The 17,611-nt window shown below is 38.6% G+C and overlaps 1 protein-coding gene across 10 annotated transcripts in view; it reads right to left on the bottom strand.

The window, feature by feature from the left end:
• Window positions 1-17,611, bottom strand: part of PTK2 (protein tyrosine kinase 2) — a 215,895-nt gene that overhangs the window by 167,746 nt on the left and 30,538 nt on the right. The gene's annotated exons all lie outside the window — the stretch shown is intronic.

Raw genomic sequence — 17,611 nt, 5'->3', positions numbered from 1 at the left:
GCGAGGGCGGGAGGCCGCGCCGCTGCTTCATCGCCTCACGCCTCGGCGACTGAAAGCCCGGACCATCCTTTCCCGGGGGTGAGCTGCCGAGGAGGGCGAAAGCAGGCAGCGGAGTGAGCGTGGGTGCCCGCACTCCTGCCTTCATTCAGGAGGGAGGGAGGCGGGGAGGAAGGAGGGAAGGCGATTAGCAAGCGCCACATTAATATGCTAATCTCCCCCTTCCATTCAATTCACCCGGCAGCCTCCTGTTTACCAAACTGACAGCCGCTTCTGAAAGCGACTAAGCTGCAAATCAAGCCTGACCCGGGTCGTGTCTGGAGATGTGCTTCCCCCGACCATTTTTTGTCGCTGTTGTTTCAGACTCACGCCCTCGGCGTCTCCCCCGGCCCCGGGCGCCCAGCGCCTGCCCCCGCTCGGCACAATGGAGCCCCGCACAATGCCCGGCCGGGGCCGAGGGCCCGCGGCTGCTCCGGCAAACCACACCTTCCCACCAAGCACTCAAATTTTGGCACCGCTTTTACGTATTTTGTTCCTATGCTTGCACACGGCTGTACTGAAAAAAGAACCCGACACCCTAAAAGCGCACAAAAACTTCCATAAACCCTACACCACCACCTGCTTGACTTGGCAACGACAAGATCATCGACCCTGGTAGTGTTCCTTTGCCTTAAATAAAGAGCAAGTATCACAGCCCATGCCACTAATTACTCGGTAGCACGTCTAGCCCTCCCCTAAAACCAAGGCTTCTTTATATACTTCCAGGCAAAAGGCAAAGGTCACCACAAACGTACACACCACATGCTGCATGGCATTTGTTTCTTCTTAACTTTGCAGCATATAACATCAAAACGACTTACAACAATTTTTTTCTTTTAAAAATGCGAGTATAAACATTGCAAAAGCATATGTTTATAAACACACATTCAGGCAGCATATGTATACAGAAATAAAAATACTCATTTTACTCCTAGTAAAACATTTCACAAAAATTATAAACAACTGATTCAGCTAAAGTATGTATTAAAAATCAACAGGAACAAGACACACACAGATCATTAAAGTTCTTTATATATTCCATGGTAATCTTTTCTCACTCCCAGCCCTCAGCAGTAAGGCATAAGGCTTATCTGAGACTATAACCAAAAGGGAATTAATCTAAAGCTAGCAGCCTTCAACTTAACCTATCTGCCTACTTGTAGCAGCACGCACTCGTCCACAGCATATGTTTAATTACCATTCTTTACTGTAATACTGCCATCTTTATTTCTCAATACACTGGCTATACAGAACTACAGCGGTGTATGTCAAAACTCTTGATAAATACAGTTGCTGCCTTTTTTTAAATATTACTTTCTTCTATATTTAAAGGAGAAAAAATATTCATTAAAAAAAAAAAAAGAAACAGATTAGGCCACAACCAGGCCCATGAGATGTTCTGCATCACTGCTCAGGCACAAAGCTCTTTCTGGGGCTGAAGAAAGCCAAAGGGAACTGAAGACATGCCTGGACGCCTTCCTCCCCCCCCACCATAAAGTTTTCAAAGCCCATAAGTGCTACACGGACAGCCAAATACTTCCAGCAATAAGGTCAGTTATATTTACCTTCAATAATAAAGCAAAACATGTTACAGTAATATTTAGAACACAAATTAATGTATTTGTGCGTCTACAGAAGATGCACAGACACAGGATAGGTGCCTTTCTGGTTCAAGCTTCAGCTCGCGGCACAGGAAAGCTGCTTTTACGCATCCAGCTCTGCTACGGGCTTCCGTGATGACCTTGAGCAAGTCAGTCTTGTTTTGTTTCGAAACAGAAAGCTGCAGATACTTCTTTAGTTTTCCCTAAGTTGTTTTGGTCTGTGCTTTAGGGTGTAAAATATAAAAAGCCTGTGTTTCTTCCATAAAGTGTTTTGCAGAAAACTAACTAAAAAAAAAAATTCAAGAGGTAACAATGGTAGGGCCTGAATTAAGTTTATTCATGAAAACAAAACCCTTTAAATATCAACTGGTAAGTGCATTACCAAGGAGAATTTTAATAAACAGAATGTGTGGACTCGCATTTTTCTTTATACTTTTAACAGATGAGACTAATACAGATTATCAATCCAAGTGTCAAGAGATACTGTCTGCTCGTTACAGCTATCCTTATTCATGATATGAGTATTACAATCATTCTCCTCAAGGACATACCATCTTGTTGTAATATTAGGCTATAAAATGAAGGTGAAAACAAAGTACTACATAGCATGACTTTTTTTATTCACTTTTAGAAGTTTAACAGATGAGACTAATACAGATTATCAATCCAAGTGTCAAGAGATACTGTCTGCTCGTTACAGCTATCCTTATTCATGATATGAGTATTACAATCATTCTCCTCAAGGACATACCATCTTGTTGTAATATTAGGCTATAAAATGAAGGTGAAAACAAAGTACTACATAGCATGACTTTTTTTATTCACTTTTAGAAGTTACCCAGTATTTTATTCTCTGAGTACATGTTTTTCAAAATAAGCCAAGTGCTTCCTTGATGCCAAGATTTTTTTTTTTTTAAATTACTTAATTTCTATTTGTTATTGTAAGAAGTAACCAGTAGGCATATGCTCATTCTCTTCTTTCAAATAACATGATCAGTTTTTCTACACAAAAAAAGCCAAAAGCATAACGTTTGTGTTCTGGAGAAAGTCAGAAACTCCAAACTTTCAGTTGGGGGGAGGGGGCGGGGAGAAAGGGGAGCAGGGATAGAGCAGAAGACAAGGCACGAAGTAAAAAAACAAACCAACCAACCAACCTGGAAAAGTTAAATATATTCCAGTATACTTAATACCAAGTACTTGCAACATTTTATAAATACTGCTCACCAAGTAGGTATCTGAGTACCATTTATGTAAAATAATGTGTTTTAAGTAATGCCAATCAGATTGTAACATTTACTGAGGTAAGGAACATCTATCAGAAATTAGGACCATGGAACAGGAACGTTCGTTCTTGTTGTGTAAGATGCATATGCTGACATACACTGATAGTATCTGCATAGTACTCACCGTATAAGCAATGACGCTAACAGCTATCAAAGAAAATACTAAAAAAATTTTTTAAAAATGAATGCATCAGTTTATACTAAGAATATGTAGAAGCACTGGACATTTTCCCAAAATACACATTCTAACCAGAAAAAGCTCAGACTACCCCAATAACAACATACAGGCCAAGGTCCTCAGCTAAGAAATGGCATTTTGCCTCCAAGGAAATTCAAGTCAAGACTTTTCTACTGTGACTATAACTTTGTTTGCTCAATTTCAGCCTGGTTTTAAAGACTACTGAATATCAGCATCAGCTTTCCGAAAGCCGGGGGGGGGAGGGAGTCAGAAGCTTTTGAATTATATCAAGGCATTTAGTTTTTGTTTTAATTTTGCCTGCAGGGCTGATCCTGTCTCCTAGTGAAGTCGACTGCAAAAATCACAAAGCCTTGTGGAACAGAGGGTTAAACAACAGTTTTGTACAACTGGAAGGCACATAAAAGGTTGTATAATTTTTTCCACTCAAGCTTATCCAAACAGCAACAAAAAAAAAAGATCTAAAATGCCTATCAGATGAACTGGCAAAGCTTGGCTTTCTCTAGGGTTATGTCTAGCGACTGGGCTCCTGTGGGGTGTCTCAGATATCTAATCAGCAGAGAGCTAACTACAGTTTCTCCCTCAGTGAATGGCATCATTAGGATCTCTCCACTATTCAACCAATTATTTTCACATCAGTTAATATCTCTATTCATCAAATTTTGATCAAACTGGCTGGCAAGTTCAAGCACTGTTGGGAAGGGGAACAGGACAGAGCCAAACAGAGAACACTTGCCTGAGTTTCATTGCCCTGAGAAACCAAACTAAACTCAGTATTCAGAAACTTTGTGAAGAAAGCAGACAGATCTGTATCAAAGCAGCATTTGACAGCAGAATAAAGATTTTTCAGTTCCTCTTCTGCAACATCTCAGCTACCAGATGAACATACCAGCAACAGAGATGTCCTTCCAACAGAGAGGAGAGAACAGCCTATTTGCTTGTTAAGACAAAAATGAAGAGCTACAACCTAGAGCATAGCAATCACATAATAATTATTATTATTTTGGACTTGATCATTTCTAGTCTTAGCCACTTCATGGGCTACTGTTTATCCCTCTAGTAGTTACTAGATGCTGAAGAACAAGCGCATTTATTTTAACATCTGCATATTGATGTAAGAGATGGAAGAAGAACATTTCTTCATTGCATTCATTTTGCTAATAAAAAATGAGAGCTCCCAAACCAAGTTTGCCCTCAGGAAAAGTGAAGGATTTTTTTTTTTTTTGTAAAGCCACAAATGCTTTTTACTGAGACAATTGCAGAACAGCCTGTAAAGCTAGGAGTGCCTGATGACTGTTCTAAAAATTAAGACATGTTTATTGCTCATGTGACATCTTCTGCATCCTAATTCATTTGCTTTTCCATGTTTGTATCCAGAATTCTGCAAAGATGCTCTCCAAACATTGAAACTGCACTGTAATCTTCATTAATCTTCGTTCTCTCAAGCTTGTTCCTTATGTTTTTTTTAATTACTGTAATTATTTTGTGTGCATGCGCATAATAGTTAAAGAGTGGAAAAGATTATCTGCCCTAAGTTCCCCTTTAGCCAGAGTCAAACAAACATCATCTCCTTTGTTCACAGGAACTATTGAAAAATGGTGCACTGCCGTGACATCAAATTTGCAGTTATGGCTCCTGAAGTCTACCTTACACTAAACTCAAGTTTGCGAAGGCTGTCTTGGAAATCTACCCTGGATTACCTGGTCTCTACATCTACCATCCTTGTCCACTAGTAACCCCTTGCCCCTCCACCCACATCTTCCCTAGCATACAGTCTTCTCCTGAACACCCTTTGCCAAAGGGCACGAAAGAGAACAAGGATGACTGGTTTCATGAACTCAAAGGATCTCTGAAGACTGAGAAGTTCAATCATCATTATACTGCCACCAGAGATATTCTTTCTTATTTAACTATGACCATTCTGACAGATAAAACTGAAAGACAAATGCCATTTTACTTTGAGTGTCAAAATCCAAGCCCAGTCCTCCGACAGAAATAATTCAGCACAACTGAGAAGCAACATCGTCCCCATGAATTCATTCGACTCTCTGCAATATGGACAAACTCCAATTCCATGCTCTAGATTAGATGAGGCCATTTTTCTCCTGAAGGAAAAAGGTAGCAAGGGCTTCGGAAATAAACCTTAGAGAATCAGTTAAAAAAAAAAAGCAAAGCAAACTACTAGTAACATCCATTGCCTGTAAAGCTAAGTGCTCTTTTCTTTTGTGATGTTCCCATCAAACAAATGAAAAATTTGGATTTGTGAATTTAGTCTTAATTTTGAACTTCCAGCGGCACCTGCCTTGAGATTTCTTGCTCAGAGAATGCTTGAGATTTGAACGAGTACAACAGACTGAAGCTCACACTTCCTAGCTTCAACCTGGGGCAGCTGATAGCCAGGAAGAGAAGAGAAAATACACTGCAAGATTCACACTACAGTGCTTCAACTGACCAGAAGAAGATGCCAGTAGCCCAACATAAACTCATTCTAGAATATAAACTGCTTTGGATCTCTGCTTAAGGCGTTCTTCCAGCATAAATTCAATTCAATACTGAATTTATTGTTATCTTCCTCCATTTGGTGAGCTTTAGTAGAATACATCTAGGGTATTCCTGAAACATGCAGAGTTTTAAAGCAACACTTTCTCACCTTCTGGGCCACAGTCACCTAATTAGCTTTATTATCCTCTGAACTATATTTTAAAATAGTAGTTGACAGAATTCACTGCTTTTATTTTCAACTCTCAACCCAGTGGTAGTAGTGAGGTGGGGAAGGGAAACAGAGCAGGATGTTGGGAGAGAGCAGGAGGAATATAGTGTTAATGAAGTTTCCCCGTACTTCCCCTTCCCAAAGGTTCCTCTGATGTTGAGCAGCAGAGCAGACAGCATGCAGCCTCCTAGCCCATGCTGTTAAGACAACAGATGTTAGAAGGACCACTAAGTTAACTTTATTTTTATTATTTCATAAATAAAGACTAGCCATTTTTTAAAACCGTACGGGTTGTATTAATTTTCAGGTATGAAAGCTGTAGCAGATTTTCTCGTGCGTGGACTAACCAGCTCATATTCTCCCACTTCCTTCCGTTTACTTTTTGAAGGCTTATGGTAGAGAAGTATAAGTCAGCGCCATGAAAGCTGAGAATGGTTTAAAATTACTCCTTCTTTAGGGCACTGATTCCAATCTTCTGCCTCTTCATGTTCTAGGCTATTTACAAAAAAAAAAAAACAAAAACACGAAACAACAAAACCACCACACAAAAGCCACCAAACAACAGAACTGTTGCTATCCTCAAGACATCTTTGAGAAGTTCCTTCACAATTCCAGTCCTTCAAGCAAAAGTCTGCTCCATGGAGACCTGGAAAACTAAGAGAAGAAAAAGCGAACCCTACACATCCTGCTCCTTGTTTTACTGCAAAATAAAGTCTGATAATTTTGCTCTGTGACAGGCTTGCTGTGCTCATCAGTTTGCACTGCTTCTCTTCAACCTTCTCAGATGGGGAGAAAGAGGAGGGGTGACAGGAGGAGGAGTGAGACAAAGCTATCCCAGAATGGTCACCAGAGCCTTTCCTGACCTTATAAAGCTTCCTCTATTTATGGGGAAAACCTTCTATTTATGAGATAAACATAGTAGAAGGTATCTGAAGGGGGAGGACCCCACCCCTTTGATGCTGTTTAAAGGAAACGCATTCTGCGAGGATTACTTTTGTTCTGTGGAAGGGATCCATGAGTGGATCAGTTGACCTTACAGATGCTTCTTAAAACCCCTCTTCATTAATTCAAGGGTAACCTAGAAATAATTAGTCACATCTTCTAAGAGGGCTATAGGAAAATGAAGTTGCTTATGGGTCAGCAAGTCTCTTCCGTGTCTGTTCATAGCTGGGCTGCTTTCTCTCTCATCTATCTAATAACCAGTTACACAAAGAAAGTAAGAAAGCTGTGCAGCCACAGAGGGTCCAATTAATTTAGCAGAAATGGTGTAGTCTGGACATGTCTCCCTTGTCCTGCTTCTCCTCCATATGCTAAACACAAAGTTAGAACAAGAGCTTACCAAAAATCTTTGTGCTAAAAAGATGTTTACAACTAAGAGTTGTACCTTGTTTATGTGTCACTGCACCTCAGAAGAAAGCATGTAATTTTCAAAGACTCCCAGTGTTACATAAAACAAATATAACATTAGCAATTCCTCAGACTTCCAAACCATTAAATGCAATTAAAAAATAAATAAAAAATAATCCATGAGCTCACAATAATTCTAATAATAAAAACATTATTCTACTTATATTTAAAAACACACCGGTGGAACAGTTAACGTATTTCTTAGTGAAGGATGAGCACAGCATAAATCCCCTATGTATAAACACTCACACACAGGCTAAGACAAATAGCTATCTAACTTTAAAGTTCCAGTGTTACAGAACAAATCAACAAGTCACTGTTGACACCCTTCAAGTCTAAGAAAAGAGAAAATTAAAAATTAATTTTTACATAACATCTTTTTAAAGTTTTATAATACAAACATTAAGGCTGCTCTATTAAATAAGCAAATTCTGTGCCTAACCTATCAAGCAAAGACTAGTGTATTTAAAAAACAACAAAATATTGTTAAATAGACAAATCCCCCTTTCCTTCTCCAATTAGCATAATTTTGATTCAAAATTGTTGCATGAGAAATGCCAACAAATAGAGTTCGATGTTTTGTTTAGGAGAACCTCTAGTAGAGTCCAGGTGTAGCTGAGCCTCTAAACCACAGAAAATTGAACTCCTAGTCACTTTGATCAATTCCCCTGCCAATTTTATACCAAGAAGGGACATTCACTTTACAAGAGCTTTCACCTATATCACTGCTTCATGAGAACAGCAATAAACTTGCAAGGAGCAGTTCCTCAGGCAGTCATTTTATGCTCCACTATGGGGAATCAAAGGTCATCTTCAGGTAACACAAAACCTTTTATTTGATGCAAAATCCACCACCTTAAATAGCCTCATTTGTTCCTCCAGTTACACAAGACAGCCTGTTGTCAGCACAGTTCTGTTGAACAAGTTATGTTTACCTACGAAAATGCCTGCAGAGTGGTATCAAAGTGCTCAGAAAACACAAGCACATGTTGCTCAGTTTTAAATAGGCTTCCAGGAGCTCACCAACAAATCAAGCTCAAGTCAGTTTAGCTAACCAGCTGTGAAACTAGATGAAACAACACTCAGTATTTCAAAGATGGCAAATATTCCCGGTCTGCATCCTTTTATGATACATAAATTTATGAGCAAACAAATACAATCTCTTCTCTGTAGCTCCAAATTCAACTGAATGTTAAGTGTACTAAACTTCATCCGTTGACTTGAGGACAACTTAAGTACGAAAGGCAGCGTTTTGATGAAGCTGAAGTCACATTCAAGAATGTTCCTATAAAAATTAAACTAGGCAAGACCAAAATCTACAAGACCAACTGATACAGCTGACTTTTTGGGCACAGCCCTTCTTCCAATCCAGGAGAAGAGATATTAAATAAATATCCAATGACGTGCAGTGGTAGACAGAACATTAAAACAAACCTTTCTGATAGCAGCCTGAATGACCTACATTACCAAGCATCACAGGAACAACACTGTTGGCACGTAACAGCATCTGACAGGGCCAAGAGCTCATCTCTTGTGTGGTACTGAGTTGTCGAGCACCACTTCCAAAAAACCTGTGGTATTGGTCTCCACAATCCCATTTGATGCATTTCGACGAGGACACAGTATTAAAGCTTTTGAGAGAACAAGAGACTGGGACACAAATCAGTGAATGCATAAACGGGAAGACTATAAGCCTTACCCTACCACCAAGACATGGAGAACAAAGTGTAGTAAACTTAAACTGGTGGTAGAGAAGTTCAAGTACCCTGAAATCAAAGCATAGTAAGAATTTTTAAATTGCAGAAGGAGCTGTCAAACTGCCATCTTAATACGTTAAGTATCTTCAAGGAATGACTTAAGTCTAGTCAATTCTGCCTTGGGGTAGAAGGACAGACTTCCTTTCCCCGCCCTCAACTTTTGAAGGACGCAGGTCATTAAACAAAGCCTGATCACTGTCCTTCAAATTTCTATTTAAAACCCTCTTTAAGAAGTTCTATACAAAAATCTCAATAATTCAGTTGCTGATGTTTCCAGAACCTCAACGATCAAAACTACCTCTAACATCTCACTGTATCATTTGGCTCCCCACCTTTCTCTGTCATAAGGCCTCAAGTTTCAATAACACCTTTTACTCCTCCTCTTGGAGGATGCATAGTTGACCGGGGAACAGTCAGCAGCAATTTCAATGCTAATCAATAATGTGTTACGGAGACTAAAAGCCTTAGTTGTATTCTAAGTTTTCATTAGCAGTTCAGCTGCTCTTTGAGTCCATGGAAGTTTGCTCCACTAAGGCACAGAACCATTTTGCTGGAGCTTTTTGTAAAGTGTCTGCAGAATAAGCAGAAAAACCACCACAACGATGTGTGCTTACAGCCTGGCCTATCCAGCCTTTAAGATTTAATCAAAAAAGCAGGTAAATCTGAATCACAAGATAAAGTTTATTAATCCTGGAAATACGATTCTAATATTCCTCTGTATTAAGCCTTTCACAGAAAGAGTTATCACACATTGCTGTGAAAATAAAATAAATATAAAAATCAAACCACGTGAAACTATGCCAGCAAGTAATCTGAACAGAGACTAACTAGAAACTTTAGTTTTAAACATCTTTTTAAAGGGATAATTAGTGAATGAAGATATAATCTGGAAAACATCTTTGTGCCAGAGTTAAACATTAAAGTTTGACCCTTCCATATGACAACCTGAAGAACATCAGCTTTATGCTGGACAAAATAACTTCTGCTGTTTTTCATATTCAAATTATTGATCCCCAACTCTCACCCAACAGGGGAAAGGCCTGCAGGAAACATCACAGCTATCATAAGCTGTTTGTTATTTTCTTAAATATGTTCTTCACCTTCTGAAAATAAAAAAAAAAGGGGGGAAGAAGTTATAGGTACAGTATCTACAATTTTTCTTACAATTTCCTTTTTCCAGTCTTCTGCTGAGAAAAACACACCTGCACAAATAAAAAGTTATTAGCTAACTACACAAGCAGAACAGTGGAGCTATACATAAAAAGCTGTCAAGGATGTAACAATAGACCGAAGGAAAGCTCATATAATCTTTTATTTATGGTCATTTTAGGCGTAACTTATAACAAAGTAGTTGATAAAAGTTCAGCCATGCAATGTTTTTCCTCTTGGTTCACTGTAGCCCATGAAGTTCCACTTCAAACAAGATTATGTGTATTTTGGGAGAAGATCCAAAGCCACTCCCAACCCAGGTCTTGCAGAACAAAAAACACACTCTAACAACTAATATTTTATATAAACCAGCTACACAGGATCCCACGTGATTTTCAGAATCTTTCCTTCAGTAACACTGTCATCCCCACCCTTCCTTTACTTCATTGTTGCTGCTATGAAAACCTTAGGTACTAACATACTCTAATACTATAGCAAGCGCCTCCAACACACTCACCCAAGAAAGCTTCAGGTCTCATCAAAACCTATCGTAGAAGTATTAACTTCTTGACAAAATGGAGGGATGGTAAAAGCTTTCCTTTCCAATACCTTTGTGTTTTATCAACAGGGAGAAAACAAACAACCAACCAACCCAACAACAGAGGTATATCTTGAAAAACTTACCAAGGCTCAGTCAGTTATTGCCCATTTAGGTTGCTTCCACTGTAGGACACTACAATATGGGATGCAAATATAACTGAATAGGAGACCAATGTGGTGTGTGGATTGAACAGAAACTCGCACAGAAAGCTATTAAGTGTATTATGCACCTAAGTTGAAAGAACTGCAAGAGTTGAAGGGGTTACAGAAATTAGCAGAAACTGTACTTTCTGTGGAGTAGTCTTATAAAAAGAGTGACTGCACCATGGGCATAAGCAGGATATTGCTCACAGGACAGAGTAAAGAACGCATGCTTATGTACCATAATTATTCGTGTCTTCAAAGTTTTGTGTTTTCCTTAAGTAATTCTGCACCAGAACAAGACCCTTTCAGTGGCTGCCACTGAAGGTTTTGTATTGTAAAGCAGCAACAGAATCTCTCATTCACAATATCCTGATGCCCTGAGGCTGGCTCTGCTCTTGGATTTTTTTTTTCCCCTTCCTGTAAAAGAAGATAGATGAAATCTCCAGTCCTCTTAGCAGATATCCACCCCTACCTTGCCTATCACAAAAACTTTTATAAACTAAAAAAACCCCCACCCTAAAAAAAAAAATCCTGTAAGTTCCTAACCCCTTACCAAATAAGCTTAAAAAATCCTTCTAAAATTTGCAACCACACAATGTCCCTCGGTAACTGAGCAGGTGCACACTTCTTAAAGCAAGTACAGCCAGTCTTGGAACATAAAAGCAACTCTCTCTAGCTGATGCTTAACTACAGCACTGGAAATTAGTTCACTGTTTGCACACAGTAAGTATAAAACAGACAAGAGGTTTTGCATACTCCGCTACTATCAGGATGTCTCATTCCAGCAGGGTTTGCTATATTGAGCTAGAACAGGGACACTCGGTCAGGTCTTTACAAAGGTACCCATTGAAATGAGTGCATCAGCTCCACCTCTCCACTGCAAGCCAGCAGCAATCCCCACTTGTGAAAAGTGCAACAGCATTCATTAGATAGCTACTCCCGCTTGTGAAAAGTGCAACAGCATTCATTAGACAGCTACTCCCAGAGGCAAAGAATTACAGTTTCTCCTGCAGAAACATGAGAAATGTCACATTTCTGTAACCTTGGTGGAGTCCAGACAAAATTCTACTTTAGATCTAGATCAACTACGCCACTTGAATAACCCTCATCGATGCCCCTTCAGCTTTTCCTGCGTTACCATTGCCAGCCAGTTTGCCAGCAAAAACATACGCATGGGTGTACAGTGTGGAATGAACTTTCTTCACTTTGGTTACAGGAGAGCACTTATGAACTGTCTCAGCTGAACTTGAACTGCCAGTTACTAGACACCCATTTTGTTTCAACACAATGAAAGACAAAATTTAGTGGCACAGAACCCACAAATACCCATTTTCACAGTCTGTAATTCTTCGACTCCAAAACAGGTAAACATCTTCTCATAGCAAATAAGCATCCTGTTCTAAGCAAAATATTACCACAAGTGATTTATTTTTTGACAGCATGTAATACAGAGTTCTGAGTCCTCCTGCAATTCCTCTGATATTACTACTGACAATAATCGGTCAAATTCAATAGCTTCCATCCTAGATGTGTCCCCCCTCCCCCCCCCCCAAAAAAAAAATACACACCCAAAGAATTTTCAGGGTTTTCTTCTTTTATATTTTGTCCAAAAGTTCTGTCAAAGGCTTGCGCTTTTTTTTCTTTTTTTTTTTTTTTTAAAGAATGCCAACTCTTGGTATGTTTAAAATAATGCATTGGACAATCCCCCTTCCCTGCACCCCGAACTATGCGAGATATAAATTACCCTCCTCTCAAATGGAAGAGTAACAAACCCCCTCCTGGAAAACCTGGTGTGTCTTTGAGTGAGGAGTGTCAACAGGTGCCCGTATGACATTGAAGCTCAAGTTTCTTGTCCACCATCCTCAGTGAGAGAATATATACAATCTTAGCATTTCTAAAACAAACTTTCCAAACACTAGCTAAAAGAATGCAGAAAGCGTGCAGATGACTTAATTCAAAGCTGAACTGCATAACTGGAATCAGGATATTTCAAGTTCTCCAGAGTGGAGCAGCACTGGTTCTCACCCACACCTTTTTCTGTCACTTGCAGAAAGACGTTGAACAATCTTCCCTAGGAAGAGTATCCTTATCCCTCCAAACATCAAAATTCCTATTCTAAAGACATCATTTGTAATATTAATTTCTCAGGAAGCAGGTAAAAATTTCCAAACTGTTCTAAAACAGTAATGAATTAGAACAAAGAAGAAAAAAATCTTACATACTATATATTCAAGTGATACAATTCGTATATGATGCACCCTTGACTACTGTAATTCTTCCACTTCAAGGTGGCTGCATAGGAGTAAGCAAGAACAATCCTCACAGCAGAGTGTATGTCCCCAAAACCTTGGGAGCCAGAACTACAGACAGGAAACGATAGAGGAATGTGCTGAACTGCTGCTTAATTGTCATCTCCCCGCCTCCCCAAAGTGTTCAATGCAAAAAAACCCAGATACCTAACAGCGATAGCTCACAAAGCATAAATACATTGCTTTTCCAAGTATCAAAGGTATATAACAATGGGAAAATGCATGTTATGAGGTACAGATAATTAGAGTATTAAAACTACTCAACTGAATTTAAAACAGGAAGATTTAACACACAAATAGCAAGGGAGACTTCCTCAAAGTGACATTTAAGTTTTGTCAGCAATAATCTCATCCAGAAGTAACAGAAGTTTTGCGATACGGTATTTGGAAGTCTAGAAATAGTACATTCCTCACTGACAGTGAAAAGAATTAAAACTATAAGGCATATTGGCATCAAAAGAAGAAAAGCCTTCTCACATCTTCTGAACCATAAGGGGCATGCAGACAGCTATTCTAACTTGATAGCATTAACATTTCATAAACTGAGAAGTTTTCAGTTCCATACTCATTCATTTGTAAGAGTACCTCATAATTTAAGTGCAAATAAAGAAAATACAACCAAAACCATTACATACATATGAACATGAAGTTTACAGTTGGATAAAATCAGAATTCTTAATAAAATTTGCAAATATTTCTAGGAAAAAAAATTCCTGATTTTCAGAGGGATTACTGAAAATACTACTTTTAGTGAAAAAGACAGCGCAGGTTTCCTTGTGTAATCCCTTAAGCACCATGTCAGGCATTCTTACATGAGATGAACTGTTTACAATCTTAGTGCAGCTTCTATGTAGTTCTTATTTAAAATCGAAGTGACAAATCAAAAAGCCACTATTTTGTCCTTTTTTACTTTTGATTACACAGTTGGTTACTTTTTTCCCCCCTTAAAGGGGGGAAGGGCAGAGACATTAACAACAGTTCTCTGCTCATGTTATTGAGTTTGTTCTCAGCTGCATGACTAATCACTGCATAATTTATTACCCCCTGTAATACATGTGAACATTTATTTTAAGAATTCTGCATATCCTCAGTTCTGTCAGTTCTTGCTACTGCAACTTTGGCAATTCCTCAACTGATTTTTAATTTTTTATCTCTTAATATTATAGAAAGTATCCATGCTGTTGTTTGTTTGTTTTAATTCTAGGCTGAAAAGCTATGTTGCATTTCAAGTTGCTATATTTAAGTTCATCACACAGGCAGGTGTAGATTTAGGATAAGGAAGATCTAATTACATAGCAAAGCATTAAACACCCCACCTTGTATCCGGTGGATAAGAGAAAAAAGCAGCAGCAGGTTGTTTTGAGGCAGTGCGCTTCTGTGGAAGGTGCCAGGAGATTAATCTGGTTTAATTAAACGGATCACTAGCAGGCCTTATGTAAGAAGCAAGGCCATACACACTAACGAAAGACTGAATGAGGACATGGTTTTAATTCAGAAAGAACAACTTCCTTAGGTTGAGCTGAAGTTGTGTAACAACTTTTTTATTTTGTCCTAAATGAGCACTTGGAACTAAAGCTAGTTCTAAAATAATTTGATATTTCAAGATAACAATGACTGTGTGTAGACGGTGCTTACTTAATTTGTATGCTATACATCCAAAAAATGCACCCCAAAACATCAGACTTCAAATATACTGCATATCTGGAATTAAGCTACACAAAAGATGCTCCTTTCCTATTAATTTTTTGATACAAAAAAAAGGAACAAATGTCTAAGATTCCATTCTGGGAGAATGTTTTGTTCCATTTTTAACCAAAACCCCAGTATATGCTCATTTCTTTCACTTCTCTTTATTCTCCTCTACCTATCTGGTATAGTTCTTTGGTATAGCTTTTTGCTTTTTTATTATTTCTTGATTCTGGTAATGAATACTTACCTGCACTACAGGAGCAAGAACAAAGGACCAAGTCTAAACAAAAGTCACCTACATCACACAGATGCTATACCTGTTTTAAATTCAGAGGGCAACAACATCCAGCAGGGATTGTTTTTAATCCCAACAGTACCAACAGACAAAGTTTAACTGCATATACCAAAGGAAACTAGTCTTTCATTCCTCCAGGCATACTGTGAACATACTCATGTTCCAAGATAGCTTCACATATAGACAGTAGTACTGTGTTCTCTATCCAGCTTTGAAATTATAATATTTTAGCAAGTTGCCCTCCAAGCCCCTACTGGTTCACATTCCAAAAATTCTCTATGCTCATATCCATGGCCTCAATTACAAGGTAGTAAAAAACCGAGTTACCCATAGACTTCAAAGCAGTGATACAGATTAATGTAGGATAACTCTCGAGTAATGATTTAACTAACAACCTAATGAACTAATGCATTCAGCAGCACACAAACAATCCTCCTTTACATGAAGATTTTTTCTACAAAATGAAAGCGAAAAGGCAGTGTTCTGGCTGACCTTGGTATACCCCTATGAGGTTATATTACATGTAAATTCATTAAACAAGACACTACAATAAAGACCATTTTAAGTAGTCTCCTCCCTACTGCAGAGTGTTCAAACATTGCAAAAACCCCCACTGTATTATGATGCAAATTTGGAGTACTAAAACCAGGTGGCAAAAGTGAGAGCATTTCTAGTGGCATCTATTGCTCATTGCTAAAAGTGGCACCCAGGAAAGAAAAAAAAAAGTTCTTCAAAACTTGAAATAAGAAAATACCGTTATTTATTGCAAATACGAGTTCTGATGATTAAAGCTTCCCACCGGAAGGTAGAACCTCATCTTTATTCAAATGCATTATATCTTTTATCCTGGCTATTTCTCCAGTTTGTCAAGTTTCTTCTGAATTTTAATCCCATCATCCAATCGCTCCTAACTCTTTCTATATTGGTGTTACTGGTAGGTTGCATGGGCACATGAAGTCCGTCATCATGGTCATTAATGAAAATGCTGTAATTCCGACGGGACAAGTCAGACCTCTGGGGGACTCCATTTGACACACCCTTCTCTTTTGACAATATTTTAAGCATGTTTTTTAAAACAGGTTTCCTTAGTTCGCTTATCAGTGAGTACTGTCAAATCCCTGCTATAGGCAAGCCATGGTGGATAGCTTTTCTACCCTCTATCAAGGCCTCTTGCCTTACCGTGGAAAAAGGTTACCATTTCAAAATCCTGGGCAAGTTTTTGCCCTCTATCAGTACTTCAATGACACAGCTAAAAAGTACAATTAGGACACCCACACACACATACCCAAATTGAAAAGAATAATCTCATTGTGACTCAGATTCACAGTATCAGACAAACTCTTCAAGTCCCAAATGGAAACTCTGAAGAAGTTTCATCAGACATCCTTGTTTTAGAAGCTGCAGAAAAAACACGACACCCCGTATCTTCCTGTCAGCCTGACTAAAGACCAGACATTTATTTTTCCAATATTCTCCACAAGTACTTGCCTTCCTGACAACCTCTCTCAGCACTCAAAATCATTTTTAAGATGCCTTCCTTAAAAGAAAAACAAACAAACAACTTTTTCCACATTTAGAGTTCTCTTCACTGCTTCAAGCAAACATGATTTTTTCCCAGAACAGCCACTCTATAAAGTTCTTGTGGAAAGACTACAACATATCAGCTATCAAGCTTTTAATTGAAATTGCCATTTGATTCAAACAGGAAAGACCAACTACCCCCGGAGCAGCTTCATATTGACCAAGTACTGTTATACTTTAGATACTCATTTGTAAAAAGATATTTTGTGGACAGATATGAAGCACATCTCAATAATAAGAAAAAAAATTTATACATAAGCAAAGTCACCAATGTAGAGTAAGTACAAAAGGCAGCAGGCCTGATAACAAACATCTCATCCCAAACTTGCTCAACCAGGCGTAAAAGCGCACTACAGTTATGATTCTAGAACCCACATTACAAACGGTGAATAGATGGACAAAATGCTGGAGAAGAGAAGACACCATCATTCTGAGCTCTACAGCACAACTTGAGCCCACAGCCCAAGTGAATTTGTAAAACTTAATTACTTGGTTAAAGGCCAAATGTATCAAACAATAGACAAAAAAATGCTATTTTTAAAAATCAAGTCTTTCGGGGTTTGGTTTTTTTGGTGGGTTGGGTTTTTTTGTTGGTTTACAAAATGCTGGAGAAGAGAAGACACCATCATTCTGAGCTCTACAGCACAACTTGAGCCCACAGCCCAAGTGAATTTGTAAAACTTAATTACTTGGTTAAAGGCCAAATGTATCAAACAATAGACAAAAAAATGCTATTTTTAAAAATCAAGTCTTTCGGGGTTTGGTTTTTTTGGTGGGTTGGGTTTTTTTGTTGGTTTTGTTGTTTTGTCCCCCCCCCCTGGCTTTTAAGCACCGCTGATAAGAGACAGGGCCCA

Source organism: Aptenodytes forsteri, unplaced genomic scaffold (assembly GCF_000699145.1).
Source record: "Aptenodytes forsteri isolate BGI_AS27 unplaced genomic scaffold, ASM69914v1 Scaffold182, whole genome shotgun sequence".
Lineage (NCBI taxonomy): Eukaryota > Metazoa > Chordata > Aves > Sphenisciformes > Spheniscidae > Aptenodytes > Aptenodytes forsteri.
Note: the sequence above shows the minus strand (reverse complement) of the source record. Positions and strands in the feature narration are given on the sequence as shown.